We start from the raw sequence: 17500 nt of genomic DNA on the forward strand, positions 1-17500 counted from the left end.
TGCGCGGGAAGATCCCAATGGATTTCTAGTCCATCGCCTTAACCACTCGGCCACGACAACTGTAACAGAAGTATGTGCTGGTTAGGAGTGAAGGGCAGGCATAGCATAGCCTACTGCGAATGATAAATTAATAACTGAAAGATAATGTAGTAACTCATTATAGTGCAATAGCTTCATGAAACGTTCCCCTCATTTGTTATTAAGTATGGCATTTTTCTTATTTTCTTTGCCCATCTCCAGATGGTTAGCATTTGAGAGGGTTTATTACTAATTGTTATTTCATCATCTTATTATTACTGCAAAGCAGCATGACTCCTGCGTGAGAGGCACTAAACAACTGTCAGAAGTGGGATTTGAAACCACGCCTCCAATGGAGACTGCGACCTTAACGCAGCGCCTTAGACCGCTCGGCCATCCTGACTACAGGACAGAAGCTTGCTATCGGGTTAAAGAGTATGGTTTAATAGTACAAATAGGCACAGGCTCCTAAAATCACCACAGAGACCAGTAAATGCACGATTCTGACTTGCACTTTCAATAGTCATTTGTTTTTATCAATTAAAAACTCCAGTCATTGATTTAACCTCAATATGCCCTTCAATGGGAAAAGCGTAGTAAATCGTCATTGATTGAGTGCTAAAGTGGCCTCAGAATATGGCCATTCTGATATAAGTTATACAATTCCTCAGATAAGACCGAAAAAGTGTCTGGAAGTATCAGCAACCATCAGGGTAAGAGTGACAACAGGTCCACATGGGGGAAATCTTAGCAAATGGCTTAATGGTTATTCATGAGAATCGTGTTGTTGTATTTTTGAGTGTATCATGGGATCTCACCTGAAATCTGTGGCTTGACTACAAACCTGTAACCTATTGTCCTGTCTTTGGCTAGACCGGATTAAGTGATATGACATGCTAACTTATAAAATTATTTCTGTTTAATTGATTTTACCTGATTAAGCTAATCATGTAAATGTAATTAACTAGAAAGTCGGGGCACCACAGAAGAACGTTTATAGAGCTGTTATCCTCTGAATAAACTCTTAAAATACTTAGTAATATTTTACATCGATAGCAGTCAATCTTAACCCGTATGTTGTTTCAGTCTCATCATGAAAGTTGTAATTCTTGGTTATCTGCACGAACCCAGTCTTTACTAAAATCATCCATACATCAATTGTCTTAAAATCATTTATTTACTACACTAAGTAATTAACAGAAAACATACAAACAGTAATTATCGTCACACAGGATTGGTAGGGGAATGTGCCCTACTGGCTAACAAGCATGGCTGGTCTGTTAGACAATGGGTCATAAAACGGTAAGCTGAGAAGTTACACAGAGTTCATTAATATTAACAATTGACAATTGAAGGCTCACTCATTCGGGAACAATTGCAATATCAATATATATTTACGCTCATGTGTCGTCGGGATTCTTGTTGGAGAGTTTTGTTCTGATGGAGAGTTTGTCAGCGTTCTCTCTCTCTCTCTCGGTTAGAATGGATCTGTCAGAGCGACATTCATGAATGTCGTCATAGAATGGATGTGGTTGGTCTTCGCGTTCGATGATATAATTTACTTAGCTGCAGACTAATAATTAATATCAAAGACTTGTTCTTATTCTGTCGATATCGATAGTCTAAAAGTTAACCACGTGGTATGGTTCACTTTCAGTAGAATACTTGGCTGGTCAAACCTCTGGGCCAAACTCACGATGGAGTGGAGGCCTGGTCTGTAGAAATGTAAATCAGGGGGTGTTTTATAGGGCCCAGAGAACAGGCTTGTCAAATGACGCCTGGTCCTGTATGTGTCCCTGGGGGCGTGCCTATGACTGAGCTAGACTTGGTTACAGAAATATAATTCTATCACATTAACATCAGTACATAGCATCTCAATGTATTACAAATAGCTTTATCCTTAATAATACATTGTATACAACCATGTGGATTCAGTCTCATCGCTGAGGCTATCATGTAGACCGTTTTAGGGTAATATGGCTATATTGTCTCTTCTGAGTATCACAAAATTGTACCAAGCGGATCAGTTCGTAGCTGGAGTCTTCATCAATCTTCCATATCTTCTCCAGAACACACATGTCGCTAGGTTCTCCAATTCTATGAGTTGGAAGAATTTCCTTTGTCTCTCTATGAAACATGTTGTAGTAGATTCTCCTCTTGGAATTTTTACAACCCTGGGTTGGGGGGGAAGGTAGGTTGGGTGATGGTACAAAGGGGAGGGGGTCAACTGTCCTTCCTGTACCCAAAGAGGCCAACGTCATGACATACCCCCCCTGGTGGTTTGGATCTTGTTTATCCTGCAAGTTACAAATCAACATAAAATCATGACCACGTGATGTCCCATTGGTAGATCATCGTTGCAGTCCTCTCTGGTGGTTGAACTTGGTAGGCTCTCTGAAAGCTGAGCCGTCCACCACAAGGATGGGCAGTTGATGTCCGGTTGGTGGTCGCCGTTGCGGTCTCCTCTAGTGGTGTACCTTGGTAGGTTCCCTGGAAGCTGCAAAGTACCCCAGGGAGGGCCAGGGGATGTCCTGGTTGTTGATCGCCGTTGCGGTCCCCCCCTCTGGTGGTTTACCTTGGTAGTCTCTCTGACAGCGGCATGCCGCCCCAAGGATAGGTTGTGGGTGTCCGGATTTGGGGTCGCCGTTCCGGACCCGTCGTCCAGACTGGAAGATCTGGGCAGTAACTTAGGCAGATGTTAACAACGCACACACACTCATGAAATATATATGATTACATTCATTCCCCAATGAGCGGCGTTGTGGCACTAAGGGATGGTTGTATGGGGACTTTGTTTATGGCTCTATCACTTCCTATGCATCAAAGGAACTGAACCGAAAAGGAATGAAAGCATAAACAAAACAAAAAAAATAATATATAAATCATCTAATTGGACTGTATTCTATATACGTCCAATGTTCTGGCAAAATGATTATCATGGCATTGTCTCTAATGCCATATCTAGGGTTTTTCCTACTTGGTGTGTTGCTTAGGCGCTATCCTAAGTTGATAACTATATGATAAGTCTACAGCTGTAATGCACTAGTTTTGGGCAGTCTACAGGGATGACCTATGGACTTCTGGGAAGAAAACTGGTGAGTGCTGTAGAGTCAAAGGCCTAGAAGTAAATGTTCAACTTTACTAAGGCTGGTATATTGCTTGGGCCCTTAAGTGGTCCTAGCATAAATCCTAATTGGATGTTCCGTTGTGCATGTGCGCTTATGCTTACACAAGCGCGCATGTCCAGGGAAGAAAACCAAGTATCCGGGCAGATTACAACTTGTTCAGAATGAGTCTGACGTAGTCAGGTAATTTTCAGGTCAATGCCTGGAGGTCAGTCAGAATTGGTGTCAAGGGAGTCTGTAGTAGTTTTCTACAAGTCACGGTGTCTTCCACTATTGTAGTGGCGTTAGGTATGAAGTCTATTTCATAGCTATGTTATCCACGGAGGAGCTAACCTCACGACGGAAGTACTCTTTAAGTATTGGACCAGTCATACGTGGTGTGATCATGGTTCATGACTTCTAATAATTTTCCTCCTGAATGGAGGGTCCTATTTATTAGTGACATGTGTGTTAACCATTGGAAGAGTGCACTGGAGATTCCCCTCCACGTGTTGCACTCTGAGTGACTCCTATGTCGCTGTTGTCAATGGTAATTTGATTGGTTAAATCTCTAACCTTCTTACTGATTGTAGCTGGACTGACTGTTGCTAGTATTGGTACTGGTACTCAAGGGGACCAGTTATCCTACCGATTTATTCTGAAATATTATCTACCGGAACACATGATTGGAGCATTTTACTAGTTGTATTGTAGTTGAACCTACACATGGCAAAGAATGATTATTGATGCCATTTGTTTTGGAGGTGGACAAGTCCACTGGACTTCCTTTACGACCAGTGTGGTACACCTCATTACTATCTTAGATGTGTTCTAAGATAATCCCCGTCTAGGGGCCTGTCTGCTCCTCACTGTTCTCATAGGAGAGTTTACAACTAGATTTGATTTATGCTCTGGCGGCCTCGTACGGTGTTGTCCGTAGTCTTGACCCCCCCACCGGCCTCGATGAGGCTCATCATGGGTCTGGGCTACTATTCCCCCCCTTTGTGCCTCGGGACCCCCCCACCAGCGGGTGGTGTTGGTGTCCGATGCGCAAACAAGAAGATCGGACCCTACGTACGAGTTTTCAGCGGCCGCGTTGTTATGAGGATGGCTGTAACCTTTCAACCAAATCTCCTGGTGTTTGTGCTTCAAAACGCTCAGTGGCTGTCGAGGCATGTCAGTCCCCACCGCGTCCGCGTGTGGCAACCTCTTCATTACCTGCGAACTGAGACGAGGATATCGGTCTGTGATATTGCAAAGTGTTTCACCAGTGGGAGTCATCGGGTCAGTTGCTGGACTGACGCCATTAGTGTCATTGTAAGGGGTGACAGTCCCCAACAAAGCGGAAGGTGTATCATCGGAAGCAGAGTATACTCTGCGCATCAATGTTTTTCTTGCTGGGACGGCCGCAGTGCTTGCGGAAGTGTCCAAAGGGCAAGAGAAGTTCATCTCAACTACCGTATTGCACGACTGCAAGGAGGAGGGAAGTTGCTCATTCACAGAGACAGCTGGCTCGAAATCATGAAAAGAATGGTCAATCAGGTTGGCTGATGGAATGTGTCGAGATATCGTAATATCTCCATGGATCGGATTTTGTACCAAGAGGTTTCTAAACGTCTTTTTCCCAAGGGGTGCTTTCGACAGATACCCCTCGTGAAGGACTGCGTTGCAGCTAGCGTTAGGGGAAGACAGTGTGGTCAGTGGAGAAGGCACTGTGGCCTGTGACCATACCTGGTTGGTTTTCCAATCCATCAATGGGAGTAACCGATCCATCAAGTCTGCTCCAAGTAGGAGGGTTACAGCTTCGAGGCTGGTAACATACACAGGGTGAACGAGCGATACGTCCTGGAAGTGTAGTTTCAGCATGACTCTCAATGTGAGAGGCGAGGTAGTCTGAGTGACCCCTCGAAGTTTAGTGTCGCATCGTTCCACTTTTAACCAACGTTTAGTTGGCTTCAAAGCCCTTTTGAGATCATCAAACAATGTTTGAGAGATGAGTGATATTGTCGCACCCGAATCAATTAGCGCATGACAAGCTAAGCAGTCCTCCAGGACTGTTTCCAGGTATGGCCGTTTAGATTCGTGGTTAGTGGACATATTCCCCACAAAGTGGAGTGGTCGTTCGCAACGACGTGATGTGCCATGTCTGTTCAAGATGGAAGCAGATTGACTTTTCCGATTTTGAGTGGGCTTGGCTTTAACGAAGCGTTTGATCTTTATCTTCGCAACTTTTGTATCAGAGTCTATAGACAAAGCCCGGGGGCTTGTTTCTTGATCAAGCGGGCCCTGGATAGGGTCTTGAATGAGAGCGGGAGAAATTTGAACTTTAACGTCCTTGCTATGGGTGTTAATTCCTGCGGACCTGGTGTCCGGTAATTCCCCGTCTAGTCCTTGTGACTTATCTTTTACCCTTTTCTCAAATTGTTCTCGCTTAAGTTCTTCCCGTAGTGGGACTTCTGGAGAACATTGGTCTACGTTTTGATCGTCCTTCAACCCTTTGTTACCCTTGTGCTCTGACACTTTTTGTGGGTTGGGTGCAGGAACGCAGCGAACGGGTCGATTGTAGCGGTAGTCATGTTGATGGCTACGTACTTTACAGTTATTTCGACCGCGGAGGTTATTGGAATCATGGTTTCGTGGTAGAAACTGTTGTTGTGCGTCATCTCTCGACGCTCCAATACCTGATAATGCACCCTCTAACTGGAGTGAGTGCTCCTGGTTAAACTTCAAAACCGAGTGGTCAGGGCTCTTAGCGTTGTGAACTTTTGATGCCTCAAAAGCTGTGCTTGCAAGCTCTCTGAGTTGTAAGATAGGCAAGCCAACGTGGGCGGCAGGGCCCAAGTAGGTAATGAACTTGGGATACATGTTCGACAGAAACATTTGTTTGAATGGTAAAAGCTCTTCCATTCCTGTTTCTGTGAGTAGGCCAAAGTAAGCTGAACGAAGCCTATGATAGTAAGCTTGTGGGTGTTCGTTCCGAGCTTGTTTGACGGTGTTAGCCAGTGAGCTATCGTGTTTGCGAGTCGCAGAACCACTGAATTCTAATTTCAAAGCTGTGGCAAGTTTAGTGTAGTCATTTAGCACGTGTTGCTGTTGTAGACGAATGAACCTTGTCAGGTGTCTATTTGACATTCGCTTCAACAGGTAAACCCTGTCAGAACCCGTAGCGTTTGGGTAGCCATCCAACGCGTCCTCTATGTCAGCTAGGAACGTCTCAGTATCGTTTGGCTGACCTGGAACGGGGTCAAAGGTGGGGAATTTCTTGACGAGTTTGTCAAGGTATTCCGCGCCAAGCGGGCGGAGAGGGTTGGCTTCATCCTGTGGAGAGATTGGGGCCGAAAGGCCAAGAGAGGAAGCCAAGCCTTGTTGTTGGCCAAGAGGCGCCATATAACTCAGTGCCGAAGGGCAAAGAGGAGAAGACTGAGGGACACATGAGGGAGGCAATGTCTGAAACCTATTGTCTTCACTCCTGTGAGTACAGGGCTCCGGTTGCTTGGATGGGAAGTCGCGCTGTAGAGCGTGACCATTCTGGATTTCCTCCAGATGGTACCTAAGGGTGGAATTCTGCTGCATTGCAGAGTCCACTTGAGCGCTTAGAGTACTGATTTTGGACACGTGAGTGTCACACCTGCTCCTTTCGGTCTCAAACTTATCTGTCATGGTTTGCAGATAGAGGTCTTGAGTACGGAGCGAGAGATTCAGTGATGAGATTTCCTCTGCTTGCTTAGAAATCAATATTTCCAACCTCATCACCTGAGTTCTCTCATCATTCATTTGGTCAGCGACTTCAATAAGTTCTGCTGATTTATCATCCAACTTTGTCATTCTGTTCATTAACTGATCGTCTTTGGTCTGCAGCGCTTTGAGGAGCACCGTGTTATTTTGAGTAACATTCAACAAAACAGCATGCATGTTGTCAAGTTGAGCGCTCCTGTTTGTAGATAACTCTTCAGATTTATCTAGTTTGGCGTGGACATCATCGTATTTAGTTTTGGCTAAATCGAGTTGTTCCTGTAGCCTATGATTTTGTTCCTGTAGAAAACGATTTTGTTGAAGAGCTTGTGCTTGTTCATCGTCATACGTTTTTGCAATTACATTTAATTGTTCAGTTTTCGAACGCAGTTCCATAGCTAGCAGAATTTTTCCCTTGTCTGCCTTGGTCATTGGTTTCCCGGTTCTCTCCCCCTGTCCCTTTATGTCTACCATTACCTGCTCGTGCTTCAGATGTGCACTGCGATATTGGACAGATGGCAATCTCGGATGGCAAGACATCAGAGCTAGACTGGAGAGAACCTTTACGAGGCCTGCGCCCGATGGTTGATTTTGGAAAACATTGTTGTCTGCTTTTCCACTAATGGCATAATTAGGGTTGTTATCGCTGCTGAGGTCAGAGATCAATCCATTTACGGGTGGAGGTTCACTAATTAGCGGGCGAGTGGGGACCACCCCCTCTGATAGCTTGCACATTATTAGAACATTTGAAAGGCTAAAATGTTTTTCCTAATTTTCCAAAATTTGGTTTTGGAACGTGGGGAGCTGCAAAGACGATTTTAATCTATTTATAGACGTTAATGAACCATCAGTACTGTACAGTACTGTGGAAGTTGGGCGTGAATGAATTTGCAAAAGCAAATTGAATTAATCAATGCCAATGATTAGTCCTACATGGGTAGGCTGTCTGGGTATTAAACTTGAATTACCTGAGAGTTTGCTTCATCCAGGTTAATATGCAAAGTTTAAGTTGTCTCATTTAATTGGAAGAACCTAGAAAGGTATGTTCGACAATTTAACTTATTAAATTGAATGAGACGATTGGTTCCTACAATCTCCATTGATTGGATATCATAAGTGTAAACCGTAGGTCAAATGTTGGGACCCTTCACCACTAGGGTACGCTCCTACCTGGGCTGAGCGTCAGTAAAGGGGTTTTACTGACTGTGCCTTGCTAAAGCAGATTTTACTGATTAATCTATTTATGATATATCAAACCTGTATAGGCTATCTGGGAATTAACTTAGAATTACCTGAGAGGTTGCTTCATCAAGGTTAATATGCAAAGTTTAAGTTGTCTCATTCAGTTGGAAGAACCTAGAAAGGTATGTTCGACAATTTAACTAAATAAATTGAATGAGGCAATGATACCCACGCAATTCAGATTGCGGAGTTATCATAACAGTAATGTGGTTTAAATGTTTAGGGTACATTCGCCACTATACTTTCCCTTAAGGCCGAAGCCACATGGGATTCACTCCCGTCAGTAATGGGTTTTACTGAATGTGCCTTGCTAAAGCAGATTTTACTGATTAATCTATTTATGATATATCAAACCTGTATAGGCTATCTGGGAATTAACTTTGGATTACCTGAGAGGTTGCTTCATCAAGGTTAATATGCAAAGTTTAAGTTGTCTCATTTAGTTGGAAGAACCTAGAAAGGTATGTTCGACAATTTAACTAAATAAATTGAATGAGGCAATGATACCCAAGCAATTCAGATTGCGGAGTTATCATAACAGTAATTTGGTTTAAATGTTTAGGGTACATTCGCCACTATACTTTCCCTTAAGGCCGAAGCCACATGGGATTCACTCCCGTCAGTAATGGGTTTTACTGAATGTGCCTTGCTAAAGCAGATTTTACTGATTAATCTATTTATGATATCTCAAACCTGTATAGGCTATCTGGGAATTAACTTTCAATTAACCTGAGAGCCTTGCTTCATCTAAGTTAAGTTTGGAAAAAGTTAATAATGTCTCATTATGGACGCCCAATCAATTTTGGATATTTTTTAAAAAGATCCACTTGAAAAGGTAAATCTGGCAATTTCACTTGTTAGTTAAATTGAATGAGACGTCATATCCCGTGCTCCACGTTTGAATTTCCCCTAGAGATGTGCTGGCAATTCTTCACCACCAGGGTGCAGAATGATGAAATTTAAACGGAAGTACAAAGGTCGGACTTCCGTCGCGCTACGGAGGAATTTTAAACGTGGTACGGAGAGAGGAAATGTTCCCTCTCTGTTAGCTTGCCCGTAATGCTAAGCTATTGCTACTTGGTTCAGAAGTATCCTTCCAAGCACCAAAATAGGATCCTTTCACTTATGGAAAGGGTGGGTTTTCTAGTGACGTCTCACCTTAACCCCATTCAGCATATTCTGCTAGCGTTTCTGCTGACCGGAGCGACACGGTACTAAAATACAGATACGCATACGGTCTGCCCACACTGTCCTAGTGCGGTAGGCAAATTATTCGGCTCGGTTACCGGACAGTTAACTTCTAAATTCTAACCTTACTCTAGAAGTTAATATTTACCGACAGAAATAGTACCGTTTGGCCTAACGGACTAAAACTGGAATTTATTCCTCACTGCTATCGATATAAGACCGGGGCTATTTTAAATAGCTTCTCTCAATGGAAAATGCACAATCACTTTGTTTAGATAGCAGGCTGTTTGTACAATTCTGTTTGCACAATTGATATATAGAATTTCACAGCAAAGTCCAATTCTATCTTAGATTCCTCACAGGGGGCACCATATATGTCGTGTCTTTGGCTAGACCGGATTAAGTGATATGACATGCTAACTTATAAAATTATTTCTCTGTAATTGATATTACCTGATTAAGCTAATCATGTAAATGTAATTAACTAGAAAGTCGGGGCACCACAGAAGAACGTTTATAGAGCTGTTATCCTCTGAATAAACTCTTAAAATACTTAGTATTATTTTACATCGATAGCAGTCAATCTTAACCCGTATGTTGTTTCAGTCTCATCATGAAAGTTGTAAATCTTGGTTATCTGCACGAACCCAGTCTTTACTAAAATCATCCATACATCAATTGTCTTAAAATCATTTATTTACTACACTAAGTAATTAACAGAAAACATACAAACAGTAATTATCGTCACACAGGATTGGTAGGGGAATGTGCCCTACTGGCTAACAAGCATGGCTGGTCTGTTAGACAATGGGTCATAAAACGGTAAGCTGAGAAGTTACACAGAGTTCATTAATATTAACCTGTTGAGGATCTTATCCCGATCTTATCCCGGTATTGGGATTCATTGTCATGTGACCATGGCGGGGAATTCAAAACTGCAAGAGTAATCATTTCAAAAAATCAAATAATCAACTATTTTCCTCCATTTGAAAGATATATCTCCTAAATCTAACCACGCTGTCCGATTTTCAGAGGCATTACGGAGAATGCATAAAGTTAGGTTATGTGAGGAGAGTACATTGACAATAGCTGCGTGTAATGTTTAGCCAATTCAAAGAAGGGCATCAACAGACAGAAAACTAGCTAGAATTATGCACTTACCTTTGACAATCTGCATCAGATGACACTCATAGGACATTATGTTATACAATACATGCATTTTTAGTTCCATCAAGTTCATATTTATATCCAAAAACAGCATTTACAGTCGCGGTGAAATTCAGAATTTTTTTCGGCTCGAATGCACCCAGTGAATCCAGCATTACAAATCACGGAATTACTATTCGAAAACATTGGTAAATTATAATATTGTCATTCAAAGAATAATATATTATCATCTCGTAATTGCTACCGAAGGGCCAGATCTCAAAATAACTTTACTGGGAAATCACATTTTGTATAAACTGGGTACTATGCTAACAACAATAAGCTATATGCTAAGCTAAGCTAAGCTATACCGTTAGCATTAGCATCATCTAATATCGATAATAACATTCTAAATATCCCCTTACCTTTGATTATCTCCATCAGAAGGCGCTGCCAGAGATCCCAGGTCCAGAACAAATGTGGTTTCTTTTGACAAAGTTCATAATTTATGTCCAAATAGTTAGCGTTCAGTAGGCTCCCACAAAATGAGGTGGGCAGTGTAAAGTCACGTCGAAAAACTAAAGAAAACCTAGTAAATAATCTATTTACGTTTGTTTAAACATGTCAAACGTTGTTTAGCACTAATCTTTTGTTCCATTTTTAACGTGAAACATCAGTAAACATCAGTAATATTTTCACACAACCTATCAAGTGTCTAGAATAAACGATAATGACAAAGGCACTCTTCTCAGATTCATGCGCAGGCGCAAAAAATGAAGTGATGACGTGTCAACTTGTAAGCTTTCTAATTCGGTGTGTATTTATCACAGATGCTTCAAACAACTTTCTAAAGATCGTTGACATCTAGTGGAAGCAGTAGGAGTTGCGAACTGAATCCTTTCTCACTGTGGTATCTTTAAAACAATGACACTAAATAGTACAGCCACAAAATTCTCATTTTTTTTTATCTATTTTTCTCAGGTTTTTGCCTGCAATATGAGTTTTGTTATACTTACAGACACCATTCAAACTGTTTTAGAAAATTCAGAGTGTTTTCTATCCGAATGTGTTAATAATATGCATATCCTAGCTTCTGAGTTGGTGTAGGAGGCAGTTAAAAATGGGCACATATTTTTTTCAAAATTCTCAATACTGCCCCCGTGGCCCGTAGAGGTTAACAATTGACAATTGAAGGCTCACTCATTCGGGAACAATTGCAATATCAATATATATTTACGCTCATGTGTCGTCGGGATTCTTGTTGGAGAGTTTTGTTCTGATGGAGAGTTTGTCAGCGTTCTCTCTCTCTCTCTCGGTTAGAATGGATCTGTCAGAGCGACATACATGAATGTCGTCATAGAATGGATGTGGTTGGTCTTCGCGTTCGATGATATAATTTACTTAGCTGCAGACTAATAATTAATATCAAAGACTTGTTCTTATTCTGTCGATATCGATAGTCTAAAAGTTAACCACGTGGTATGGTTCACTTTCAGTAGAATACTTGGCTGGTCAAACCTCTGGGCCAAACTCACGATGGAGTGGAGGCCTGGTCTGTAGAAATGTAAATCAGGGGGTGTTTTATAGGGCCCAGAGAACAGGCTTGTCAAATGACGCCTGGTCCTGTATGTGTCCCTGGGGGCGTGCCTATGACTGAGCTAGACTTGGTTACAGAAATATAATTCTATCACATTAACATCAGTACATAGCATCTCAATGTATTACAAATAGCTTTATCCTTAATAATACATTGTATACAACCATGTGGATTCAGTCTCATCGCTGAGGCTATCATGTAGACCGTTTTAGGGTAATATGGCTATATTGTCTCTTCTGAGTATCACAAAATTGTACCAAGCGGATCAGTTCGTAGCTGGAGTCTTCATCAATCTTCCATATCTTCTCCAGAACACACATGTCGCTAGGTTCTCCAATTCTATGAGTTGGAAGAATTTCCTTTGTCTCTCTATGAAACATGTTGTAGTAGATTCTCCTCTTGGAAATTTTACAACCCTGGGTTGGGGGGGAAGGTAGGTTGGGTGATGGTACAAAGGGGAGGGGGTCAACTGTCCTTCCTGTACCCAAAGAGGCCAACGTCATGACACTATGCTACTGTGGCCTATAGAGCTAGAAGGATGGATAACCAGGTGTGTAAAGGTGTGAGGTGGGATAGATGGCCTGCAGTCGTATCCCAAATGGACATCTAATCCCTATGTACTTGTGGAGATCTGAGAGGATGTGATTGGTGTAAGAAATACGACTAAACTTCCACCTCCGGAGGGGTCAAAAATCTGCTTTTTCGTTGTCAGCAGGATTCGAACCTGCGCGGGAAAATCCCAATGGATTTCTAGTTCATCGCCTTAACCACTCGGCCACGACAACTGTAACAGAAGTATGTGCTGGTTAGGAGTGAAGGGCAGGCATAGCATAGCCTACTGCGAATGATAAATTAATAACTGAAAGATAATGTAGTAACTCATTATAGTGCAATAGCTTCATGAAACGTTCCCCTCATTTGTTATTAAGTATGGCATTTTTCTTATTTTCTTTGCCCATCTCCAGATGGTTAGTACTTGAGAGGGTTTATTACTAATTGTTATTTCATCATCTTATTATTACTGCAAAGCAGCATGACTCCTGCGTGAGAGGCACTAAACAAGTGTCAGAAGTGGGATTTGAAACCACGCCTCCAATGGAGACTGCGACCTTAACACAGCGCCTTACACCGCTCGGCCATCCTGACTACAGGACAGAAGCTTGCTATCGGGTTAAAGAGTATGGTTTAATAGTACAAATAGGCACAGGCTCCTAAAATCACCACAGAGACCAGTAAATGCACGATTCTGACTTGCACTTTCAATAGTCATTTGTTTTTATCAATTAAAAACTCCAGTCATTGATTTAACCTCAATATGCCCTTCAATGGGAAAAGCGTAGTAAATCGTCATTGATTGAGTGCTAAAGTGGCCTCAGAATATGGCCATTCTGATATAAGTTATACAATTCCTCAGATAAGACCGAAAAAGTGTCTGGAAGTATCAGCAACCATCAGGGTAAGAGTGACAACAGGTCCACATGGGGGAAATCTTAGCAAATGGCTTAATGGTTATTCATGAGAATCGTGTTGTTGTATTTTTGAGTGTATCATGGGATCTCACCTGAAATCTGTGGCTTGACTACAAACCTGTAACCTATGCTACTGTGGCCTATAGAGCTAGAAGGATGGATAACCAGGTGTGTAAAGGTGTGAGGTGGGATAAATGGCCTGCAGTCGTATCCCAAATGGACATCTAATCCCTATGTACTTGTGGAGATCTGAGAGGATGTGATTGGTGTAAGAAATACGACTAAACTTCCACCTCCGGAGGGGTCAAAAATCTGCTTTTTCGTTGTCAGCAGGATTCGAACCTGCGCGGGAAGATCCCAATGGATTTCTAGTTCATCGCCTTAACCACTCGGCCACGACAACTGTAACAGAAGTATGTGCTGGTTAGGAGTGAAGGGCAGGCATAGCATAGCCTACTGCGAATGATAAATTAATAACTGAAAGATAATGTAGTAACTCATTATAGTGCAATAGCTTCATGAAACGTTCCCCTCATTTGTTATTAAGTATGGCATTTTTCTTATTTTCTTTGCCCATCTCCAGATGGTTAGTATTTGAGAGGGTTTATTACTAATTGTTATTTCATCATCTTATTATTACTGCAAAGCAGCATGACTCCTGCGTGAGAGGCACTAAACAAGTGTCAGAAGTGGGATTTGAAACCACGCCTCCAATGGAGACTGCGACCTTAACACAGCGCCTTACACCGCTCGGCCATCCTGACTACAGGACAGAAGCTTGCTATCGGGTTAAAGAGTATGGTTTAATAGTACAAATAGGCACAGGCTCCTAAAATCACCACAGAGACCAGTAAATGCACGATTCTGACTTGCACTTTCAATAGTCATTTGTTTTTATCAATTAAAAACTCCAGTCATTGATATAACCTCAATATGCCCTTCAATGGGAAAAGCGTAGTAAATCGTCATTGATTGAGTGCTAAAGTGGCCTCAGAATATGGCCATTCTGATATAAGTTATACAATTCCTCAGATAAGACCGAAAAAGTGTCTGGAAGTATCAGCAACCATCAGGGTAAGAGTGACAACAGGTCCACATGGGGGGAAATCTTAGCAAATGGCTTAATGGTTATTCATGAGAATCGTGTTGTTGTATTTTTGAGTGTATCATGGGATCTCACCTGAAATCTGTGGCTTGACTACAAACCTGTAACCTCTGCTACTGTGGCCTATAGAGCTAGAAGGATGGATAACCAGGTGTGTAAAGGTGTGAGGTGGGATAAATGGCCTGCAGTCGTATCCCAAATGGACATCTAATCCCTATGTACTTGTGGAGATCTGAGAGGATGTGATTGGTGTAAGAAATACGACTAAACTTCCACCTCCGGAGGGGTCAAAAATCTGCTTTTTCGTTGTCAGCAGGATTCTAACCTGCGCGGGAAAATCCCAATGGATTTCTAGTTCATCTCCTTAACCACTCGGCCACGACAACTGTAACAGAAGTATGTGCTGGTTAGGAGTGAAGGGCAGGCATAGCATAGCCTACTGCGAATGATAAATTAATAACTGAAAGATAATGTAGTAACTCATTATAGTGCAATAGCTTCATGAAACGTTCCCCTCATTTGTTATTAAGTATGGCATTTTTCTTATTTTCTTTGCCCATCTCCAGATGGTTAGCATTTGAGAGGGTTTATTACTAATTGTTATTTCATCATCTTATTATTACTGCAAAGCAGCATGACTCCTGCGTGAGAGGCACTAAACAAGTGTCAGAAGTGGGATTTGAAACCACGCCTCCAATGGAGACTGCGACCTTAACGCAGCGCCTTAGACCGCTCGGCCATCCTGACTACAGGACAGAAGCTTGCTATCGGGTTAAAGAGTATGGTTTAATAGTACAAATAGGCACAGGCTCCTAAAATCACCACAGAGACCAGTAAATGCACGATTCTGACTTGCACTTTCAATAGTCATTTGTTTTTATCAATTAAAAACTCCAGTCATTGATTTAACCTCAATATGCCCTTCAATGGGAAAAGCGTAGTAAATCGTCATTGATTGAGCGCTAAAGTGGCCTCAGAATATGGCCATTCTGATATAAGTTACACAATTCCTCAGATAAGACCGAAAAAGTGTCTGGAAGTATCAGCAACCATCAGGGTAAGAGTGACAACAGGTCCACATGGGGGAAATCTTAGCAAATGGCTTAATGGTTATTCATGAGAATCGTGTTGTTGTATTTTTGAGTGTATCATGGGATCTCACCTGAAATCTGTGGCTTGACTACAAACCTGTAACCTATGCTACTGTGGCCTATAGAGCTAGAAGGATGGATAACCAGGTGTGTAAAGGTGTGAGGTGGGATAGATGGCCTGCAGTCGTATCCCAAATGGACATCTAATCCCTATGTACTTGTGGAGATCTGAGAGGATGTGATTGGTGTAAGAAATACGACTAAACTTCCACCTCCGGAGGGGTCAAAAATCTGCTTTTTCGTTGTCAGCAGGATTCGAACCTGCGCGGGAAAATCCCAATGGATTTCTAGTCCATCGCCTTAACCACTCGGCCACGACAACTGTAACAGAAGTATGTGCTGGTTAGGAGTGAAGGGCAGGCATAGCATAGCCTACTGCGAATGATAAATTAATAACTGAAAGATAATGTAGTAACTCATTATCGTGCAATAGCTTCATGAAACGTTCCCCTCATTTGTTATTAAGTATGGCATTTTTCTTATTTTCTTTGCCCATCTCCAGATGGTTAGCATTTGAGAGGGTTTATTACTAATTGTTATTTCATCATCTTATTATTACTGCAAAGCAGCATGACTCCTGCGTGAGAGGCACTAAACAAGTGTCAGAAGTGGGATTTGAACCCACGCCTCCAATGGAGACTGCGACCTTAACGCAGCGCCTTAGACCGCTCGGCCATCCTGACTACAGGACAGAAGCTTGCTATCGGGTTAAAGAGTATGGTTTAATAGTACAAATAGGCACAGGCTCCTAAAATCACCACAGAGACCAGTAAATGCACGTTACTGACTTGCACTTTCAATAGTCATTTGTTTTTATCAATTAAAAACTCCAGTCATTGATTTAACCTCAATATGCCCTTCAATGGGAAAAGCGTAGTAAATCGTCATTGATTGAGTGCTAAAGTGGCCTCAGAATATGGCCATTCTGATATAAGTTATACAATTCCTCAGATAAGACCGAAAAAGTGTCTGGAAGTATCAGCAACCATCAGGGTAAGAGTGACAACAGGTCCACATGGGGGAAATCTTAGCAAATGGCTTAATGGTTATTCATGAGAATCGTGTTGTTGTATTTTTGAGTGTATCATGGGATCTCACCTGAAATCTGTGGCTTGACTACAAACCTGTAACCTATGCTACTGTGGCCTATAGAGCTAGAAGGATGGATAACCAGGTGTGTAAAGGTGTGAGGTGGGATAGATGGCCTGCAGTCGTATCCCAAATGGACATCTAATCCCTATGTACTTGTGGAGATCTGAGAGGATGTGATTGGTGTAAGAAATACGACTAAACTTCCACCTCCGGAGGGGTCAAAAATCTGCTTTTTCGTTGTCAGCAGGATTCGAACCTGCGCGGGAAATCCCAATGGATTTCTAGTCCATCGCCTTAACCACTCGGCCACGACAACTGTAACAGAAGTATGTGCTGGTTAGGAGTGAAGGGCAGGCATAGCATAGCCTACTGCGAATGATAAATTAATAACTGAAAGATAATGTAGTAACTCATTATCGTGCAATAGCTTCATGAAACGTTCCCCTCATTTGTTATTAAGTATGGCATTTTTCTTATTTTCTTTGCCCATCTCCAGATGGTTAGCATTTGAGAGGGTTTATTACTAATTGTTATTTCATCATCTTATTATTACTGCAAAGCAGCATGACTCCTGCGTGAGAGGCACTAAACAACTGTCAGAAGTGGGATTTGAAACCACGCCTCCAATGGAGACTGCGACCTTAACGCAGCGCCTT

General features: G+C 42.1%; 1 long non-coding RNA gene and 12 other non-coding genes across 13 annotated transcripts in view; all 13 read right to left on the reverse strand.

The window, feature by feature from the left end:
- The window catches only part of trnas-aga (transfer RNA serine (anticodon AGA)), an 82-nt gene extending 22 nt beyond the window's left edge, over positions 1 to 60 (reverse strand). The window contains exon 1 of the tRNA in view: positions 1 to 60. This exon is cut by the window's left edge and continues 22 nt beyond it. This is a non-coding gene — a tRNA (tRNA-Ser).
- Positions 1 to 17500, reverse strand: part of LOC115183331 (uncharacterized) — a 24470-nt gene that overhangs the window by 4367 nt on the left and 2603 nt on the right. The window contains exons 1-2 of the long non-coding RNA XR_003874030.1: positions 13622 to 17500; positions 1 to 869 (exon numbers count right to left, since the gene is read on the reverse strand). The exon at positions 1 to 869 is cut by the window's left edge and continues 4367 nt beyond it; the exon at positions 13622 to 17500 is cut by the window's right edge and continues 2603 nt beyond it. This is a non-coding gene — a long non-coding RNA (uncharacterized LOC115183331). The remainder of the gene's footprint in view (positions 870 to 13621) is intronic.
- On the reverse strand, positions 339 to 421 carry trnal-aag (transfer RNA leucine (anticodon AAG)). Its single transcript has one exon. It is a non-coding gene; the product is annotated as a tRNA-Leu (tRNA).
- trnas-aga (transfer RNA serine (anticodon AGA)) lies at positions 12731 to 12812 on the reverse strand. Its single transcript has one exon. It is a non-coding gene; the product is annotated as a tRNA-Ser (tRNA).
- On the reverse strand, positions 13091 to 13173 carry trnal-aag (transfer RNA leucine (anticodon AAG)). The gene has a single exon. It is a non-coding gene; the product is annotated as a tRNA-Leu (tRNA).
- trnas-aga (transfer RNA serine (anticodon AGA)) lies at positions 13818 to 13899 on the reverse strand. The gene has a single exon. It is a non-coding gene; the product is annotated as a tRNA-Ser (tRNA).
- Positions 14178 to 14260, reverse strand: trnal-aag (transfer RNA leucine (anticodon AAG)). Its single transcript has one exon. It is a non-coding gene; the product is annotated as a tRNA-Leu (tRNA).
- trnas-aga (transfer RNA serine (anticodon AGA)) lies at positions 14906 to 14987 on the reverse strand. Its single transcript has one exon. It is a non-coding gene; the product is annotated as a tRNA-Ser (tRNA).
- trnal-aag (transfer RNA leucine (anticodon AAG)) lies at positions 15266 to 15348 on the reverse strand. The gene has a single exon. It is a non-coding gene; the product is annotated as a tRNA-Leu (tRNA).
- trnas-aga (transfer RNA serine (anticodon AGA)) lies at positions 15993 to 16074 on the reverse strand. Its single transcript has one exon. It is a non-coding gene; the product is annotated as a tRNA-Ser (tRNA).
- trnal-aag (transfer RNA leucine (anticodon AAG)) lies at positions 16353 to 16435 on the reverse strand. Its single transcript has one exon. It is a non-coding gene; the product is annotated as a tRNA-Leu (tRNA).
- On the reverse strand, positions 17080 to 17160 carry trnas-aga (transfer RNA serine (anticodon AGA)). The gene has a single exon. It is a non-coding gene; the product is annotated as a tRNA-Ser (tRNA).
- The window catches only part of trnal-aag (transfer RNA leucine (anticodon AAG)), an 83-nt gene continuing 21 nt past the window's right edge, over positions 17439 to 17500 (reverse strand). Inside the window, exon 1 of the tRNA in view lies at positions 17439 to 17500. This exon is cut by the window's right edge and continues 21 nt beyond it. This is a non-coding gene — a tRNA (tRNA-Leu).

The sequence above is a fragment of the Salmo trutta genome, unplaced genomic scaffold (genome assembly GCF_901001165.1).
Source record: "Salmo trutta unplaced genomic scaffold, fSalTru1.1, whole genome shotgun sequence".
In the NCBI taxonomy this organism is placed as follows: Eukaryota; Metazoa; Chordata; class Actinopteri; order Salmoniformes; family Salmonidae; genus Salmo; species Salmo trutta.